General features: G+C 36.5%; 1 long non-coding RNA gene and 1 pseudogene across 1 annotated transcript; both read left to right on the top strand.

Annotated features, from left to right (window-relative positions):
- The first annotated feature begins 2,119 nt into the window (after nucleotides 1–2,119).
- LOC144371310 (uncharacterized) lies at nucleotides 2,120–18,734 on the top strand. Its single transcript, XR_013431404.1, has 4 exons — nucleotides 2,120–2,208; nucleotides 3,502–3,598; nucleotides 16,586–16,655; nucleotides 18,083–18,734. It is a non-coding gene; the product is annotated as an uncharacterized LOC144371310 (long non-coding RNA).
- On the top strand, nucleotides 5,640–6,815 carry LOC144371309 (glyceraldehyde-3-phosphate dehydrogenase pseudogene; annotated as a pseudogene).
- Nucleotides 18,735–19,004: the final 270 nt, after the last annotated feature.

The raw sequence follows: 19,004 nt of genomic DNA, 5'->3' as shown, positions 1-19,004 counted from the left end.
GTGAGATGAAATGAAGCATACCCTGGAAAACAGTGTCTTGAAAATGAGATTATTCCTAAGAAAAATCCAGTTTTTTTGAGTGTTGTAGTTTGGGAATTAAAAGCCAGTAAACAAGTCCAGAAGGAATAGGAAGAAACCAGGAAAGGGAGAAATGATTGGTCCTCTAATTATGGTGGTTCAGCTTATAATTTTTTGACTTTACCACTTTACAAAAGCAGCAACATTCAATAGAAACTGTACTTTGAATTTCAAATTTTTATTGGTGTACCTATTTGTACCTATGTTTGCGGTACATATTTATACCTGTTGATGTTTTGCATAGTGATCACTTAGGTCATTAGCATATCATATAGCAAAACCTTGATCATTTTTTTATGGTGAGTATATTCAAAATGCTGGATTCTAACTGGTTTAAGATATAAAATGCATTATTGTTAGTTATATTAGAATGTTCAATATAATCATCAGGGAAATGCAAATCAGGAACACAATGGGAAACCTCCTCCCCCCCGTTAGAATGGTTATCACAGACACCACACGCTGGAAAGGCTGTGGTGGAAGGGGAACTCTGAGACACCAGGGTGGGAATGAAGATGGTGCAGCCATCGTGAAAATCAGGATGGCATTTCCTCAGAAAACTAAATAGAACTGCTGTATGATTCAGCAATCCCATACTGGGTATATAGTTGAAGAAAGGGATCGAGAGTCAAGAGATGTCTGTGCTCCTGTGTTCATGGCAGCACTGTTCACAGTACCCAGAGTGTGGAGCTCACCTAGATGTCCATTAGCAGATAAAAAGGAAATGAGGTGTCAATACAGGATGGGATGCTCTTCAGTCATAAGAGGGCATGAGTTTCAGTCTTTTCCCAGGCTTGGGATAGGTTGTAAGGTACTGTCCTGTGAGGCGGGGTGGCAGCAGGGAGGCACGACTCCTCAGTGACTCAGGCGACCCTGAGGGTAAGTAACTGATACCACACAGTGCTCTGTGTTGTCAGTCGTTTAGTCACAGGCATTCAGCAATTACATAAAGTATTCACAGTTTTTCATAGAAGAGGCTTCGGGTTACATTATTTTCCTGAGTGGACTAATGTAAGTGCTGAGCACATTTGAGGTAGGGTGGGCTGAGCTGTGGGGTTTGGTGTGTTAGGTCTGTTCAAGGCACTTTTTTACGTATAAGATATTTTCAGTTTGTGATGGGTTTATAGGAATGTAATCCCTTTGTAAGTCCAGGATCATCTGTAACTGTAAAAAGTTACTGTACTGACCTAGAACACAGAATTAGCATGAAAATGAGGAAAGTGAGTTGCTCCATGTTCTCTAGTAGTTCAGCACCTCTGCTGTGTTTTTGTACCACACTCTTTTATGTTTTTCCTTCCACAGCAAGTGAACTTCACAACCTCTTGCAGCCATTTCTGCTGAGGAGAGTGAAAGCATCGGTAGCTAAAGAACTTCCCAAGAAGACAGAAGTAGTGATATACCATGGCATGTCAGCATTGCAGAAAAAATACTACAAGGCTATTTTGATAAAAGACCTAGGTATTCAGAGGGCACTTGGTCCATTAAAAAACTAAATGGGGATGTGATTTTTTGTGCAGAGAAATATTTTATGATTACACTCACTTTGTGTAGCAAGAATATAAGGTAGAATTTTGTATTCTGAATGATACGCCAATCACCTGACATGGAACAATAGCAGTGTTAAGTGTAGCTCAGACTTGGTTGTTGCATGATGGAATTTCCCTTTTTCCTCTTGCGTGGTTTTTCTTATGCCTGCAATATAGCAAACACTTTTAAGTGTCTACTCATGATTTTTATCCTCTATTTGTTTTTTCTCCCCTCTTAAAACCACAATGGCAGTTATAGAAGAAATTTTGAAGTTTACAATTGTTTTAACAAAGCACTGCTAAGTTTACCTTGTAGATTTCCTTCTAAAAACAAAGTGAGGAGTAGGAAAATCCCATATAAATATGATTTTAATTCTTAGTGCAATTCATTGCCATTTGGGAGGTTAGTATAAATTTGAGGGAAATACTATGAAATGAGTAAGGTTATGTTTGTGTTTTGTTTGTGTTTTGATTTGTTAGTCCCTTTTCATATCTATCTTTAAAATTTCAGATGCATTTGAAAATGAGATGGCAAGGAAAGTTAAACTTCAGAATATCTTATCCCAGCTTTGAAAGTGCGTGGATCACCCGTATTTGTTTGATGGTGAGCCAATGTCCTGTTTCCCCCCATTATTTTTCATTAGTAGTTTTGTAATCAAAATCATAGCTGGACTCTTCAACAGAACTGCTGCATTTATGTGTCTACTCTGCTCCTTCTCATTTTCTCTATATTGATGATATCTAGTGTTAATCATACTGAAGATTTCTTCACATGTCCCGTAATATCCCTTAAGCTGATTTCCTTTTTCTCTCTTAATGCAGGATCTATTGCATTTGCCTTGACTCTACTTTTCTAAAATCTAGAAATGTTTCTAAGCTTTTTTGGAGGGCAGGTAGCTTTTCTTTCTTTCATGATAGTAACAGTTGTGGAGAGGAAAACTGGCAGCTTTACAGAATGGTCATAATGGGGATTCATCTAACCCTTCTTCAGGATTGGATTTCCTTTTGTCTTGAGCCCCTTGGTCACTACGCCCAGTTCATTGTGTTCTCTGTGATGCCCAGGCATTGTCATTTCACACTTCATTAACCTCTCAGATCCCTTGACACAGCAGATGGCTTTCTCCTTGGGACGCTCTTCACTCAGCTTCTGGGGTAGCAGTTTTTTCTGCCTTTCTTCCTGCCTGCATGCTCCTGCTCTGTGTCCTTTGCTCTCTCCTTTCATCCTAGTGACTTCTGTACATGTCCCTCTAAGTACTGCTCTTGTTGCCACAAATTTATGTGTAGTATTTCATTTTCATTCCCATTGGGGTTTTTGGATGCACTCTGATGGGCGATTCTCTGGTCCTGGGATTCCCTAGTGTAGAAAGATTGCAAAAGGTCTGCTGTACTTGTTTTAAGGAGTCTATGCCAAGTACCATTAGGAGATGTTTAAAAGTTTAACAGAACTTTAATCAAGTGCACATTAGAACTTTTTTTAAGGGAGAAGGGGCATTAGGAACATAGATTTTGAAGGACATCTTCCAGAATATTCTGACTGCTGCCTGTACCTTGAGAATCACTTTTATACACACCTAAGCCTATTTCTTGATATCTTATCTAGAGTGAGAGCCTTAGAATTTCCTTTGTGGATCTTCTTGATCTCTGGCATCTTCCTTTCCCTCAGTTTTGTAAAGAGTGAGTTTGTTTCTTAGATAAATATTTATTAGACTTTTTGGATGTGCCAGGCTCTGCAGTTGATATTAAGCAAATAATTAGAAAATGCCTCAAATAGGTGAGACTGGAGGGCCTACTGCATTAGAAAGAGCTTGGGCTCTCTCTGTTTACCTATTTGGTTTTCTACTCAAGAATTTTGCCCTGACTCAGGGCACATGATTAGGATTGGGCTCTCTGCTTTCAGGTGTGGAGCCAGAGCCTTTTGAAGTTGGAGACCACCTGATTGAGGCTAGTGGGAAACTTCACCTGCTGGATAAGCTTCTGGCATTCCTGCATTCCAGGTAGGAATAGGTTGACATGTACTGCTCTCAGGGAGTGACTGGTTCAAACCTGAGTAATGAAGAACTTACTGATTCTTGAGACTGATTCAAGTTCCCTTTTTTAGAAGCCTGGAATTCAGGGCCTACTTTCTCTGCAACTGTACACCCACCCCATTCCATCTCATCCAACCCCACTCCTCCACTTTTATCCTTTCTTTCCTGAATTTCTACAGCATTTAGGATCCCAGTCCAGGACTTGGCAAGCCCTACCTTACTCTGCTACCTTGTTATCAGTGTATGGTCACCTCATCAGTCCAACTATGTTGGTTGCATCCACAAGGACGAGTCAACATTGAGCATGGTTCCCAGCTAGAATCAAAGCCAGCCTTGTCAAACCAACATCCAAGACACATTTTCAGGTGGAGTCTGCTTACTAAGAAGGCTACGCCATAAATGTAGTTACCTGACATACTAAGTCTTAGGAGGTGGGGGTTTGGGGGAACTACCAACCAGGATCATCCAGCAATGCTATACTTCAGAATCAAAGAAATAAGACTTTCTCAGAACTGAGATAATTAAGACCAGCCGTACAAAAGATACTTAAGGGAGTCTTGTGCCCAGAAGTCAAAGAAAATTACTGTCATGAAAGTAAATCCTACTAGAAGAGTAAATACACAAAAGAAAAACATTTTTATCAGTAAAGTAAGCCATCAAATCACAAAGATAAATGAGAGAAAGTAAAGAGCAAATAATATTCAAAACAACTAACAGGAATAAGCCTTTACCTATCAATGACCTTGAATGGAAACAATTAAAAGATAGCTGGACTGAATAAATCAAAAAGCAAGATCCAATAACATGCTTCCTAAAAAGAATTCACAACTAAAAACATAAAATGAAAGAATGAAAAATGATATTCCAAGCAAAGGGAAACCTAAAGCTAGTAGAAGCAGTAGCTACATTTACATGTGATGAAATAGACTTTAAGATAAAAACTGTAAAGACAAAGTCACTAATAAAAGGATTCAATAAGAAATGTGATAAATTTATGTATACCTAACATCAGAGCAACCAGTTTTATAAAATAGCCACTATTAGACCTAAAGGGAGAGAGACTAATACCATAACAGAGGGGAATTTCAATACCCCACTTTCGTCAGTGGACAATTCATCCAGCCCCTCCACCAAAAAATGAACAAACATCAGAGTTAAACTAAATGTCAGAACATTCCATTCAACAGCTGCAAAGTACACATTCTTTTCATCAATTCATGGAGTTTTCTCTAGAATACACAATATATTAAGCCCCAAAATAATTCTAAATAAAAATTTTAAATGAAATTATATTCTGTATCCTTTCTGATTACCATGGGGAAAAAACTAGAGTCAGCAACAAAATTAATTTAGACATGAACACTGAACAACATACACTTGAATCAATAGTGGTTTGTCAAGGATAAAGGAAGAGTAACATTAAAATTTCTGGAAACAAAATGAAAACAACATGCCAAAACTGACGGTATACAACAAAACCAGTATCCAGAGGGAACTTGATAGCAATAGTGCCTACATTAAAAAAGTTTTTTAAAAATTTCAACTAACCTTAAAATGCATCTCAATGATCTAGAAAAGCAAGAACAAACCAACCTCCAAATTAGAAGGAATGAAAGATCAGAGCAGAAATAAATGCAAAAGAGACTAAAAGGGCAATACAAAAGATCAATAAAATGAAGAGGTCATATTTTAAGAAGGTGAACAGAAGCAACAAACCTTTAGCTGAACTAACTAAGAAAAAAAAAGACCCAAATATAATTAGACATTAAGCAAAAGAAGACATTAGCACAGAAATACAAAGGATCATTATGAGATTCTGATAAAAATAAATACGATATGCTAACATTTATAAATCTAATCTAGAAGAAATGGACAAATTTCTAGACACACATAACCTATCAAAATAAATCTGAGAACTCCACTTCTGGTTCACCGACAGCCACATCTTCTCCTCTTGTGCACATCCTCTTGTCTCTTGCGGTGCCAGCCATGCCGTCCCTAAGACACGATGGTGAGAGTCAGAGTGAATGTATTTGGCCACATTGGGTGCCTGGTCACCAGGGCTGCTTTCAAGTCTGGCGAAGTGGATATTGTTGCTATCAATGACCCCTTCATTGACCTCAACTACATCGTCTGTGTGTTCCAGTGTGTTTCCACCCGTGGTAAATTCAATGGCACAGTCAAGGCTGAATACAGGAAGCTTGTTATCAATGGAAAGTCCATTTCCAGAAGGAAGATCCTGCTAACATCAGATGGGGTGATGCTGGTGCTGAACCTATTGGGGAGTCCACTGATGTCTTCACCAGCATGGGGAAAGCTGGGACTAATTTCAAGGGTGGTGCTGAAAGGGTCATCTCTGCCTCTTCTGCTGATGCCTCCATGTTTGTGATGACCATGAATCATGAGATGTATGACAACTCCCCCAAGATCATCAGCAATGCCTCCTGTAGCACCCACCAACTGCTTAATCCCCTGGCCAAGGTCATCCATGACAACTCCAGCATTGTGGAAGGACTCAAGACCACAGTACTTGTCATCACTACTAATCAGAAGACTGTAGATGGCCCCTCTGGGAAACTCTGGCATGATGATGTTGGAGCTGCCCAAAATATCCTCTCTGCATCCACTGGTGCTGCTAAGGCTGTAGGCAAGGTCATCCCTTAACTAAATGGGAAGCTTACTGGCATGGCTTTTCGTGTGCCTACCCCAGTGTGTCAGTTGTGGATCTGACCTGTTGCCTGAAGAAAGCTGCAAGATTTGATGACATCAGGAAGGTGGTAAAGCAGGCATTAGAGGGCCCCTCAAGGACCGAGTTGTCTCCTATGACTTTAACAGTGATATCCACTCTGCCACCTTCAGTGCTGAGGCTGGCATGGCCCTCAGTGATCACTTTGTCAAGCTTATTTCCTGGTATGACCATGAATTTGTCTACAGCAACAGGGTGGTGGATCTGATGGTCCACATGGCCTCCAAGGAGTAAGAGCCCCTGGACCACCTGCCCCAGCAAGAACACAGAGAAAGAAAGAGGCCCTCGGCTGTGGGGAGTCCCTTGTTCCTAACTCAGTCCCTCAGCAAGAATTTCCCCTCTTCCCAATTTCCATCCCAGACACCCTGAAAAAGGGGGGAGGTTTAAGGAGCCCTACTTTCACCACCAATAAAGTCTACTGCACCTCCCAAAATTAAAAAAAAATGAGGACATAAAAAACCTGAATAGGCCAATAACAAATAATGAGATTGAATCAGTACTGAAGTCTCCCAACAAAGAAACCTCAGGACTGGATGGCTTTATGATTGAATTTTGACAAACTTTTAAAAAAGAACTATAACCAATTCTCAGATTTTTCCATATGATTGGAAGGGAGGAAACATTTCCAAACTCTAGGAGGCCAGCATCATCCTGTTTTCAACAACAAATAAGGACACAACAAGCAGAAAGAAAGTTGTATAGACCAATATCCCTGATGAACAAGGTTCAGACAACCTCAACAGAGTACTAGCAAACAAGATTTAACAGCACATCAAAAAGATTATTTCACCTGATCAAGGAGGTTTTATCCCAAGGGTGCAAAGATGGTGTACATGTGCAAGTCAATAAGCAATCTATCATGTCAACAAAAGAAAGAATAAAAGCCATGTTATCTCAGTAGATGCAAAAAATAAGATTCAATATCCCTTCATGATAAAATCCCTGATCAAATTAGGTATAGAAAGATTATAACTCAGCATAATAAAGGCTATCCACAACAAACCCTCCGCCTGCATCACAGTGAACCTGGGAAAGCTGAGTACAAGTCCTGTGTCAGGAACAAGACAGGGAGAGGGAGGGGGAGTGTGGCATGTGGAATACGACGGAGGCTGGTGTGGCTGTGGAGGCTTTCAGGAGATGTGTTCTAACCAGGCCTCTCCTACTTTCCCTTGGGTTCATGACTGCTTGCCATCTCCCTACAGAAATTGCACACAAGAGCCTGTATGTTCAAGGGATAAAGTCTGGGCAGGACAACACATTTTGGGGCCAACAGACTAGGAAAGAAAGCTCAGGTAGCTGCTCCTCTTCCCTTCCTCTTAAGTCCCTAGGACTGACAAATCAAGGAATTGACCCCTCCCAACGTTGTTTCTCTATTTGAGAATTCAAAAGTAAAGTTCAGGAATGGCTAGGTGGTGAGATTTTTTTAAGGGGTGGATGACCAGATGTGAGATGTCTGAGGTTACCTGCTGTAGGATTTAACTCCCACCTTTATTAAATAAAGTTCACTGGTGCTGAGGATCTGGACATCTACCCTTTCCCAATACATATTACCAGTTAGACTAGTCAAACATCTTGGGGAATATTGCATATAACAGGACATCTGAGAATTAAAATATCTTTTTTTTTTAGAGGGAGAGAGAGAACTTTTTTTAATATTTATTTTTCAGTATTTGGCGGACACAGCATCTTTGTCTGTATGTGGTGCTGAGGATCGAACCCGGGCCGAACGCATGCCAGGCGAGCACGCTACCACTTGAGCCACATCCCCAGCCCTTAAAATATCTTAATAGAAATAATTAACAGAAAAGAAACAACTTTACAATTAAAGTACAGTAAAGACCTTTGGATAATTAGCAATATGATTTTTTAAATAACCAGATAAAAATGTCATTATGAAAAAAAGATAAGTAGTGAAATCTATAGGGCAGAATGTGTTAGATATTTTTAAAAATATAGATCATCCCAGAAGGAAATAAAAAAAGGAAGAAATTATAAAAGGAAAAATATATACGTATGTAGGAGACAACATCTAAGAAATACAATAAAGATAAAATTTTTGAAGACTAGTGGAGACAATTTTTTTATAATCAAAGCAGAATCCTTTTAAACAAAAACTGTACAAAGGGAAAACAATTTTGTGAGTATTGTAGGGCTGAGCAAATGAGAAATATTTGATATTGATAAAAAGAGGGGTTCCCACTAGGAGAAGATACAAATATGGATTGGGGAAGTCAAGAAAGAACCCTGCAGCATCAGATTGGGATTAAAAGTATCAGTATGAACTCATACTTTTTATATATGATATATACACATATAATTTCAAATTATATATATGAAATTGAAACATTAAAATAGAAAATTGCAACAGTTTTTCAATTCTCTCTATCCTGAGAAATGATGATCTAGAAATGATGACCTTTGGCAAGATAACTTGTGCTAAGATAATTGAGAAATAAGTTTCTTTGCTGTTCCTTTTCAGACTTCCAACAGCTAGTTTTAATACCCACTAAGATTAGTGCTCAATTAAACTATTAAATAAGTAAACAGAGCTCAGATCTTGTTTTCTAAATATTTCCTACTAAAAGGACACAGGCACCAATTCAAAAGGGCTCCTACTGGCCAAAATCTGAATTTGAGCATCCAAATATATGATGGTAGTAGTAGATTATAATTCACTAAATAAAATATCTTAAATTCATATCAGTGAAAATTAGGTATAAAGAAAGGTAAATTCTTCCAGTAAATGTAGACAGAATAATAGAAAAAAAAATCACTATTTTGCAAAAATCATAGAAATAATTAAGTATTAATTATTCTAACCTTTTTGGAAAGCCATCTGACAATATTAATTGAAATTTAAAGTACATCTACCTTTATACCATTTTCCAATCCTGACAATGTCCCTTAGACATAAAGACACAAACATATAAAAGGACATGCTTAAACTGAATATGACTGACCATACTATTTGTTTATAGCTGGCATGTATTCTAGGTAAGCTAGCAAAATGTTTGGTTAGGTTCCATGTCATGCTGGTGGCTATTGTTTTAATATTACTTCAGTATGTAATGGTTACATGCATACCTGTAGGGTTAGAAGTTGCACTAAAAAACAAAAAAAACCTGGGGCTGGGGATGTGGCTCAAGTGGTAGGTAGCACGCTCACCTGGCATGTACAGGGTGCTGGTTTCGATCCTCAGCACCTCATAAAATAAAATAAACTTGTAGAAAAGTTAAACATCCATTAGCAAATGACAAATAGTCAAACAAATGATACAACCATATTGTAAAATATTTAAAGTTGTATTATCATTGATTAAAAAAACAAGATAAAATTGTAGCAGAACTACTGTTTGCCAATTCCCTTTCACCATGTAACAAAATGGTGGTTTTTATTGTTGTATTTATGTAAAATGTATCCAGTTAAGCAGTAACACAATGTTAACTGTAGTGTTTAAAGTTAGAAGTGACCATGTCACCTCCGGCTTGGTGGCGCACCTATAATCCCAGGTATTAAGGAGGCTGAGGCAGGAGGATTGCAAGTTTGAGGTCAGTCTCCACAATTTAGTGAGGCCCTAAAAAGGGCTGGGGATGTGGCTTAATGGTTAAGCACCCTGGGTTTAATCCCCAGTACCCCCCCCCCAAAAGTGACCACGTCACTAGTTATGACTGATTGATAGTGTAAGTGAAAGTTGATTTTATGAGAAATTGCTCCAAACTTATGAGGTTTCTTGTGTTTCTGGTCATAGGAGTAACTAACTGAGTCCAGGATTTTGCTATTATTTTTGACAATTAGAAAAATACACTACATTTAGAAAAGTTTTGAGGCATTTAATAATAGGAAGCTCCAAGCCATGGTCCCTGAAAGAAAAGAAATAAACGAAGAAAACCTTTACCACATTCAGGCCTTCTTCCTGTAGACAATTTCTGGACCATTGCACAGGGAGGATCTCCCCCACACACACACACACACCAAAAATATAGAGAAAAAGAAAACAGGAAATTGCCAAGTTAAGGAAAGAAAAACAAAGTTCAAGGAAACTTGAGTTTGGGTATGGAATTCCAAGAGGAAGGAGATAACACAGAATAAGACTTACAGATATATTATAGAGATCTCCGTAAATTAATAACAGTGGAATCTGAATTGCAGGATACATGTCCATGAGCCTAGGCAAGATTAGCTTCCAGGAAAAGAGTTTCCAAAAAGAAGACAATTCCTAGAGATCCCAGTAGGCTGGAAATCATGGTTCCTATCAGCCAGGGTGGAAACATGGGAAAAGCACCTTGAATACTAAAAGATGGATAGGAAAGACCCCAGAGATGCCATGCCTTGGAAGTGAGGCCAAGGTAGCCCTGGAGTCAAGCCCCTTAAACACTCTTAAAAAACAAACCTCAAGAGAAGTAAACTGAACAAATAACTACTGGTGAGAACATTGTCCAACAATACTTTTTTTAAAATACTAAAAACCCAGCAATCAGCAATGTATAATTAACATCCAGCTTCTGATAAAACATTACAGATAGGGAAGGGAAATATGACTCATAACCAGGAACAAATATCTCACAATGGAAACAGATTCAGAAATGAAAGACAAGACAGAACTGTCAGACAGGAATTAAAACAGGTGATGTAGTTATGCTCACATGTTCAAAAATGTCAACGTGAATATAATCAGTGAACAGTGGAAGTTATAGATTTGGACAAAAACGGTAGAGATATCAAGTAAAATACTTAAATATTTTATTGGGTGTGATTAATAGAAGTTCAGAGACAAGAAAAAACAGTCTTAAAATAGCAGAATTTACCTAACCTGCATTAAGAGAAAGAGAAAAAAAAGTCTTAGTGACTTGTAGGAATAATAAACTAATGGATGTTTCACAAGTAGATGAGAGAGATTAGGGCAGAAAAATATTTGAAAAATAATGGCTCAACATTTTTTTAACATTTGAATGCTCCAAACAGAATAAAAAATCTCAATGAACCTTGAGCAGAAGACACACATACACACACAAATGACACCACTCCAGAATTAAGTTATTCAAAACCAGAAAAGTGACCAACTTGAAAAATATATAAATGATAATATTTTGAATGTAGCATGTTAAATAAAAAAGTAAAATTATATCTGTTTCTTTTTAGATTTTTAATGTGTAGCTATTAGAAAAATCTCAGAATACATAGGTTCTCACATTTTTCCATTTGCTAGCACTGCTCCACAGCTTAAGATATGCACCTTTTCCTTATTACAGTCAAACTTTAAGGAATGGCACAACACTCCACATACACTTTGAAAGTCTTATAGTATTGTTTCTATTTTCTCTTCCTGTCCTTTGTGGCGTTCTTATTGTAATTTTCAGTTTTACATGTTGTAAAGCACACACTAAATTTTGAACCTAATAGTCAATTTTCCATTAAAGACCTTAAAAATTAGGGGACAGTCTTTTTTACATAGCCACTGTATGTTATTTACCTTCTTTTTCTAGCTCTCTTCATTTCTTTGTGTAGATACATATTTACAAGTGACAACATTCTCCTTTTGCCTGAAGAACTTTTTGTCAACAGTTTACACAGTGCAGATCAGATTCTGCATAATTATATCAACTGTTGTTTACACAGATAAAAAGTATTCTTTTGTTTATTCTTTTTAAAGGATAATTTATCCTTTTTAAAGGATAATTTCACTGGATTGAAAATTCAAGGCAGACAGTCTTTATTTCCTCTTTCCACATTTGAAAGTTGCTATAGTGTCTTTAGACTTATATAATTTCTGAGAGGGCTATAAAAATGCTTATCTTTCCCCCTCTATATCTGTATAATGTCTTTTTCTGTATGGATGATATATTTTTCAAGTTGGTCACTTTTCTGGTTTTGAATAACTTAATTCTGGAGTGGTGTCATTTGTGTGTGTATGTGTGTCTTCTGCTCAAGGTTCATTGAGATTCTTTATTCTGTTTGGAGCATTCAAATGTTAAAAAAAGTTGAGCCATTATTTTTCAAATATTTTTCTGCCCTAATCTCTCTCATATACTTGTGAAACATCCATTGGTTTATTATTCCTACAAGTCACTAAGACTTTTTTTTTCTCTTTCTCTTAATGCAGGTTAGGTAAATTCTGCTATTTTAAGACTGTTTTTTCTAGTCTCTGAACTTCTATTAATCACACCCAATAAAATATTTGTTTTTTATGGATTGGCTAGCTTCACTTAGCATAATCTGCTCTAGTGCCATCCATTTCCCTGCAAATTCCATGATTTTGTCATTCTTTAGTACTGCGTAATACTCCATGGTGTATAAATGCCACAATTTTTTTAACCATTCATCTATTGAAGGGCATCTGGGTTGGTTCCACAGTCTAGCTATTATGAATTATGCTGCTATGAACATCGATGTGGCAGTATCCCTGTAGTACACTCTTTTAAGGTCTTCAGGGAATAGTCCGAGAAGGGCAATAGCTGGGTAAAATGGTGGTTCCATTCCTAGCTTTCCCAGGAATCTCCATACTGCTTTCCAAATTGGCCGCACCAATTTGCAGACTCACCAGCAATGTACAAGAGTACCCTTTTCCACACATCCTCACCAGCACTTGTTGTTGTTTGACTTCAGAATGGCTGACAATCTTACTGGAGTGAGATGATATCTTAGGGTGGTTTTGATTTGCATTTCTCTGACTGCTAAAGATGGTGAGCATTTTTTCATGTACTTGTTGATTGATTGTATGTCCTCCTCTGAGAAGTGTCTGTTCAGGTCCTTGGCCCATTTGTTGATTGGGTTATTTGTTATCTTATTGTCTATTTTTTTTTGAGTTCTTTGTATACTCTGGATATTAGGTCTCTATCTGAAGTGTGAGACGTAAAAATTTGTTTCCATGATGTAGGGTCCCTATTTACCTCTCTTATTTTTTCTCTTGCTGAGGAAAAAACTTTTTAGTTTAAGTAAGTCCCATTTGTTGATTCTTGTTATTAACTCTTATGCTATGGATGTCCTATTAAGGAATTTGGAACCCGACCCCACAATATGCAGATCGGAGCCAACTTTTGCTTCTATCAGATGCAGAGTCTCTGATTTGATATCAAGCTCCTTGATCCATTTTGAGTTAACTTTTGTGCATGGCGAGAGGAGGGGATTTCAGATTCTTTTTGTTGCATATGGATTTCCAATTTTCCCAGCACCATTTGTTGAAGATGCTATCTTTCCTCCATTGCATGCTTTTAGCCCCTTTATCGAATATAAGATAGTTGTAACTTTGTGGATTAGTCTCTGTGTCCTCTATTCTGTACCATTGGTCCACCCGCCTGTTTTGGTACCAGTACCATGCTGTTTTTGTTACTATTGCTCTGTAATATAGTTTAAAATCTGGTATCACTATACCACCTGATTCACACTTCCTGCTTAGAATTGCTTTTGCTATTCTGGGTCTTTTATTTTTCCATATGAATTTCATGATTTCTTTATTTATTTCTACAATAAATGCCATTGGGATTTTGATTGGCATTGCATTAAACCTATAGAGAACTTTTGGTAATATTGCCATTTTGATGATGTTAGTTCTGCCTATCCATGAACAGGGTATATTTTTCCATCTTCTAAGATCTTCTGGTGTGTGTCTTTTAGCCACAGCACTGTTATTGTATGAACCACTGTAAAATGGCAAACTTAAAAATATTTTGTTGGGCTACGTATGATGGCACATGCCTGTAATCCCAGGGACTCAGGAAGCTGAGGCAATTTCAAGTCTCAAGCAAGTCTCAGCAAATTAGAAAGGCCTTAAGCTACTTAAAGAGACCATATCTCAAAATTCAAAAAAAAAAAAAAAAAACTGTAGCCAGGGATAAAGTGCCCCTGGGATCAACTCCCAGTACCAAAACCCAGCCCAATTCTTTTATTGGTCAACAACTCAGTGTGTGAAACTCTTCTTTTACATCCCTAGAAAGAACAGCTAGACCTTGACCTCCAATGTTTACTTTGTCACAGCCAAAGCTTCTGAGTAACCTTTATTTAAACTGCAACAATTAAAATTCAAGCTGGGAGTGGTACAGCCAGTGTTCTAACACAGTCATTGGCAAACTAAATAGATAGATAGATAGACAGACAGATAGATAGATGGATAATTACATCTTTTTTCCCATGCATTTCTCTTTTATTTTCTGACGAACTTACAAGGTAAAAAGTAAAATTTTTCCCATTTTATAGAGGATGAAATTATGTTACAAAAAATGAGTAATAAATTTGTGATCTCAAACCATGTGGATTTTACATCTTTAATGATAAATTTTCCCTAAATTGCTTAAATTGCTGAATTGTGCAGCAGTCATGTCGTAATCAGAAAATTACTGCCAAATAATTGTTTAAGTTGTAAGATATAAAGTAGATACTAAATACAGACACTTAAATATTTTGTTGAAGCTATTGCCTGTATAATTAAACATTTTCAAAAGGTGTAATTTTTAAAAAATTGTCTCATTTTGGAAAAATGTATGTGAAGTTTTAAAAGCTATTTATAATGAATTTATAATATTTTAAAAATGTATTTTTTTTGCATTTATATGACCAGTTATATATAATTACAACTAATCCTTTAAGAGAAGTATAAGAAAGATAGTATGTGTCTAGGAAGTGAAGTATAAAAAACTCAAGACATGGTAGAGAAAAGGGATGAATAGCCATCTGTAGAGGAACATGCCTATAATCCTGGCATCTTGGGAGTCTAAGGCAAGAGGATCACAATTAAGGCCAGCCCCAACAACTTGGTGAGGACTGAGAAACTTAATGAGACCTCATCTCAAAAGTTAAGAGCTGGGGATGTAGCTCAGTAATAAAGGAAGCTATAAATCCCCAATACAACAAAGAGGTGGGGAATAAATGGAATGGGAAGGTTTGATGTCTTTAAAACTGAACCCTCAACTCTTAAAACTAACCCTCAGTCCTTTAAGAAAATACATCATGTGAAAACACAGTAGCATCCTGTAAGTGCTAATAGAACTCAACATTCTGGGATTTGGGTTTTGTTTGTTATGGGGGCCGGGTACCAGAAATTGGAACCCATAGGCACTTAACCCCTGAGCCACATCCACAACTCTTTTCATTCTTTTAAATTTTGAGATAGTTTCTCTCTCACTAAGTTGCTCAGGACCTCAGAGTTGCTGCCATTGGCCTCAAATATGAATTACAGCTGTATGCCACAACACCCAGCTAAAACTCGACATTCTGAAAGTCATTTTTAAATAACCACAAACTGTCAAAAATGGACAGAATCAACTTTTTTTAGAATCTGGAATTTAATCCAAAACTTTTAGTAACCAAGAGACTAATGAAGAAAAGGGCAGCTAATTTTTGATATCGAGGGAAATCTTTTTAGGCACTGATGACCACTAAAATAATGGAATACGGACTTCAGTGACTACATCAAACAAGAAATTCAGCCTTTGAGAAGAAATTGGTACAACTTACTAAACAATTACTGTGGTCCTCAGAGATACACAACAACAAACTCCGAGGCAGGGGAGAATCTGATTATTACAGTTAACAAATTTACAAAGTTCAGATACCCAATTAAAAAAAAAAATACAAGGCATGCACACACAAAAGGAAAGTGTCTCATTCAAAGGAGAAAGATATATTGACAGAAATATTCTCTGAGGATTCCAGATATTGAAGTTAGACAACAGTCTAATAGACTCAAAAAGCTTAAGAAAAGTCTGAATAAATAAATAACTAAAGGAAACCAGGAGAATGATGATTGACCAAAATAAGAATACAAATAAAGAACTTGTATAACCTACTAGAAATTTTGGGACTATAAGTGATTTTATGACATACTAGAACTAGACCTACCAAAAGGCATATACTAAACCATGCGTGGGTAATACACACCTGTAATTCTAGCTACTCAGGTACTCAAGAGGCAAGAAGATCACAAGTGTGAGGCCAACCTGGGCAACTCAGACCCTATCTCAAAATTAACATTTTAAAAAGGGCCATGGAAGTAGCTCACTGGTAGAGCACTTTCTTAGCATGCACAGGATACTGGATTCAATCTCCAGTATCAAAAACCAAAGGTATATTCTAAAAATTTTTTTTAAAGAGAGGGAGGGAGGGAGGGAGGGAGGGAGAGAGAGAGAGAGAGAGAGAGAGAGAGAGAGAGAGAGAGAGGGAGAGAGAGAGAGAGAGAAAGAGAGAGAGAGAGTTTTTTTAATATTTATTTATTTTAGTTTTTGGCGGACACAACATCTTTGTTTGTATGTGGTGCTGAGGATTGAACCCGGGCCGCACGCATGCCAGGTGAGTGCACTACCACTTGAACAACATCCCCAGCCCCTATACTAAAACTTTTTAAGGACATACTCTTAACCCTCCTTGCAGCATGTTCAAGTAAGTAAAAAGAGAAAGAGCATTTAGAAGCTCTGTGATGGAATTAGACACATAATGAAAGTTGATGTTAATAATATCTAATATAAAACATCTATTAGAAAAGATGTCAGAGAAGTTGGGCTTCTGTTGACTTACTTTTCATTGGCTGATTTGTCTTGGAACAAGCACTGAACATCTCACCCATAGTAAGCTGTTCTGTGAAACAGATTATCTGTTCTATGAACAAATGAAGAGCCAGTAAAACTGTACAGAACAGATAAAACTGTCAATGCACTATATTGGCTGGTTTCTTATTAAAACTTTTTAATCAGGAAAGAGAAAACTGTTTTGAAAAACTGTTGTACTAAAGTCACAGGAAATTGGAGTCTATTTAATTGGCTAATTTGAAAGAAAGACCCAAATAACCAAAATTATAGTACAAATTTGAAACTCATTTGTGATCAGTTTTCTTACTCATTCCTAACAAACTGAACCACATTTCTTTTTCTTTATTCTCTGCTATAAGTTAACAGTAAAAGCCAAAGAAACAGCATCAAACATACTCAGATTTTGATTGCTTTGTTGATTCTTTCTAGTTACCAGTCTAAAAAGTACATCTTTACAAAATTTAGGATCCAATTATCAGGTTTTCCAAAGGGTTTCTGAAGATCTTTTTGTTGTTGTTGTTTGTTTTTTATCAATTAAAAATATTTCCTTTACCAAGTCACTTTCAATGAAGATTTTCAATGGAAAGTGTGGTGTTCTGCCTTGAAATCCATTGATACTTGGGAAAAATTAAATCTAGTTAAAAATTAAATCTCTGGTTAAAATTAAATATCTATTGGTTTCAGACTATAGCTTTTCTTTGCTCCTATATCATTAGATTTACATTACACAAGTTTTCTTTTGGAAATAGGTACAGAATTTTCACAGCTGTATTCAGGTAACTAAATACTTTGTGTCCCAGGAACATTTTGTACAGTCATTTCACTTAACACTGGAACTGATACTTTTGAAGGAAGAAATCAATTATGATGATAGGCTCCAGGTAAGAAATGAATGTTCAGTCCTTTTATACTCAGAAATTGAAATATATGCATACTAATTTAGGCAGTCATTTTCTGATTTGTCACAACAAGCTAACTGAAGGTTAATATTAATGTATATTTAATTGTATGAATTTTAATGGCCCTTATTATAACTTTTGGCTTAGAAACACTTTTAGATTTTGACATTTTTGTTATTGAATTTGGCTTTCCTAAGTCCCAATTAAAATTATTAATATTTTTAGCATGGTAGTTGTCATTTGTCAGTTTCTCTCCAGCTTAAGTGATGATAAATGTCAATATCTCTTTCAGGTCAAAAATATCTTGTATCATGCAGTCATACAAATGGTGAGAGCTTTGAAGGTACATGAAGATGAAGTAGAGGATATGGAAGAAAATTAAGTGTGTCCTGTTGGATAATTATAGATTGTTGTAGAACCGGGATTACCTCCCCTTGAATGATGACACATATACACACTGATTTAAGCTTCACAAAACCTTCAGTGCCAAAAAATTCTCTTCGTAGTAATTACTTGTTACTGACACCACAGCAGTATACCATATGTCACAGCTCCTGTGGTTCAATGTCATAAAACAAGGTAAATTTTAAAACAGCAATTCTGAGCTGTTTCTGTATCATAGTGTATATGATGTTTGTGAAAATGTCAGATTTAAAATGATGTATTTATGTTTGGCAAAAAATTCTATGCTATATTGTTGATCAAGCGTAAATGTGCCCTTGTACAGTTTAATAAGATAACTGATATTTTTTACTACATTGAGACAGTTACTGTGAGAATAGGACACAAACACCAGCTATTGCCTGCATTTGGGAAATTGCTGAATCGCTCAGCAGGCATGTCATAATCAGTAAATTACTGCTAAATAATTGTAAAATTTGTAAGATATAAAGTATATACTAAATATAGACACTTCAATATTTTGTTGAAGCTATTGACTGTATAATTAAACATTTTCAAAAGGTGTAATTTATTTAAAATTGTCTCATTTTGGTAAAAATTTTGTGAAGTTTAAAAGCTAAATATTAAACTTAATATGCTGTATAAATATATACATATATACATTTAATGATGTAGTTTTTTAAAACATTAGCTTGCTTTTGTTAAAGTGCAAGTGTTGCATATGGCTTTGTACATTAAAGTTAAAAGGGGTTTTACATTTTCCATTAAGAAGACTTTATCAGAAATTGAGTTACTTAGTTTATCCTCTTTTG

This window comes from Ictidomys tridecemlineatus, chromosome 16 (assembly GCF_052094955.1).
Source record: "Ictidomys tridecemlineatus isolate mIctTri1 chromosome 16, mIctTri1.hap1, whole genome shotgun sequence".
NCBI classification, from domain to species: domain Eukaryota; kingdom Metazoa; phylum Chordata; class Mammalia; order Rodentia; family Sciuridae; genus Ictidomys; species Ictidomys tridecemlineatus.
The sequence above is the reverse complement of the archived record's forward strand: the minus strand, read 5'-3'. Positions and strand labels throughout refer to the sequence as shown.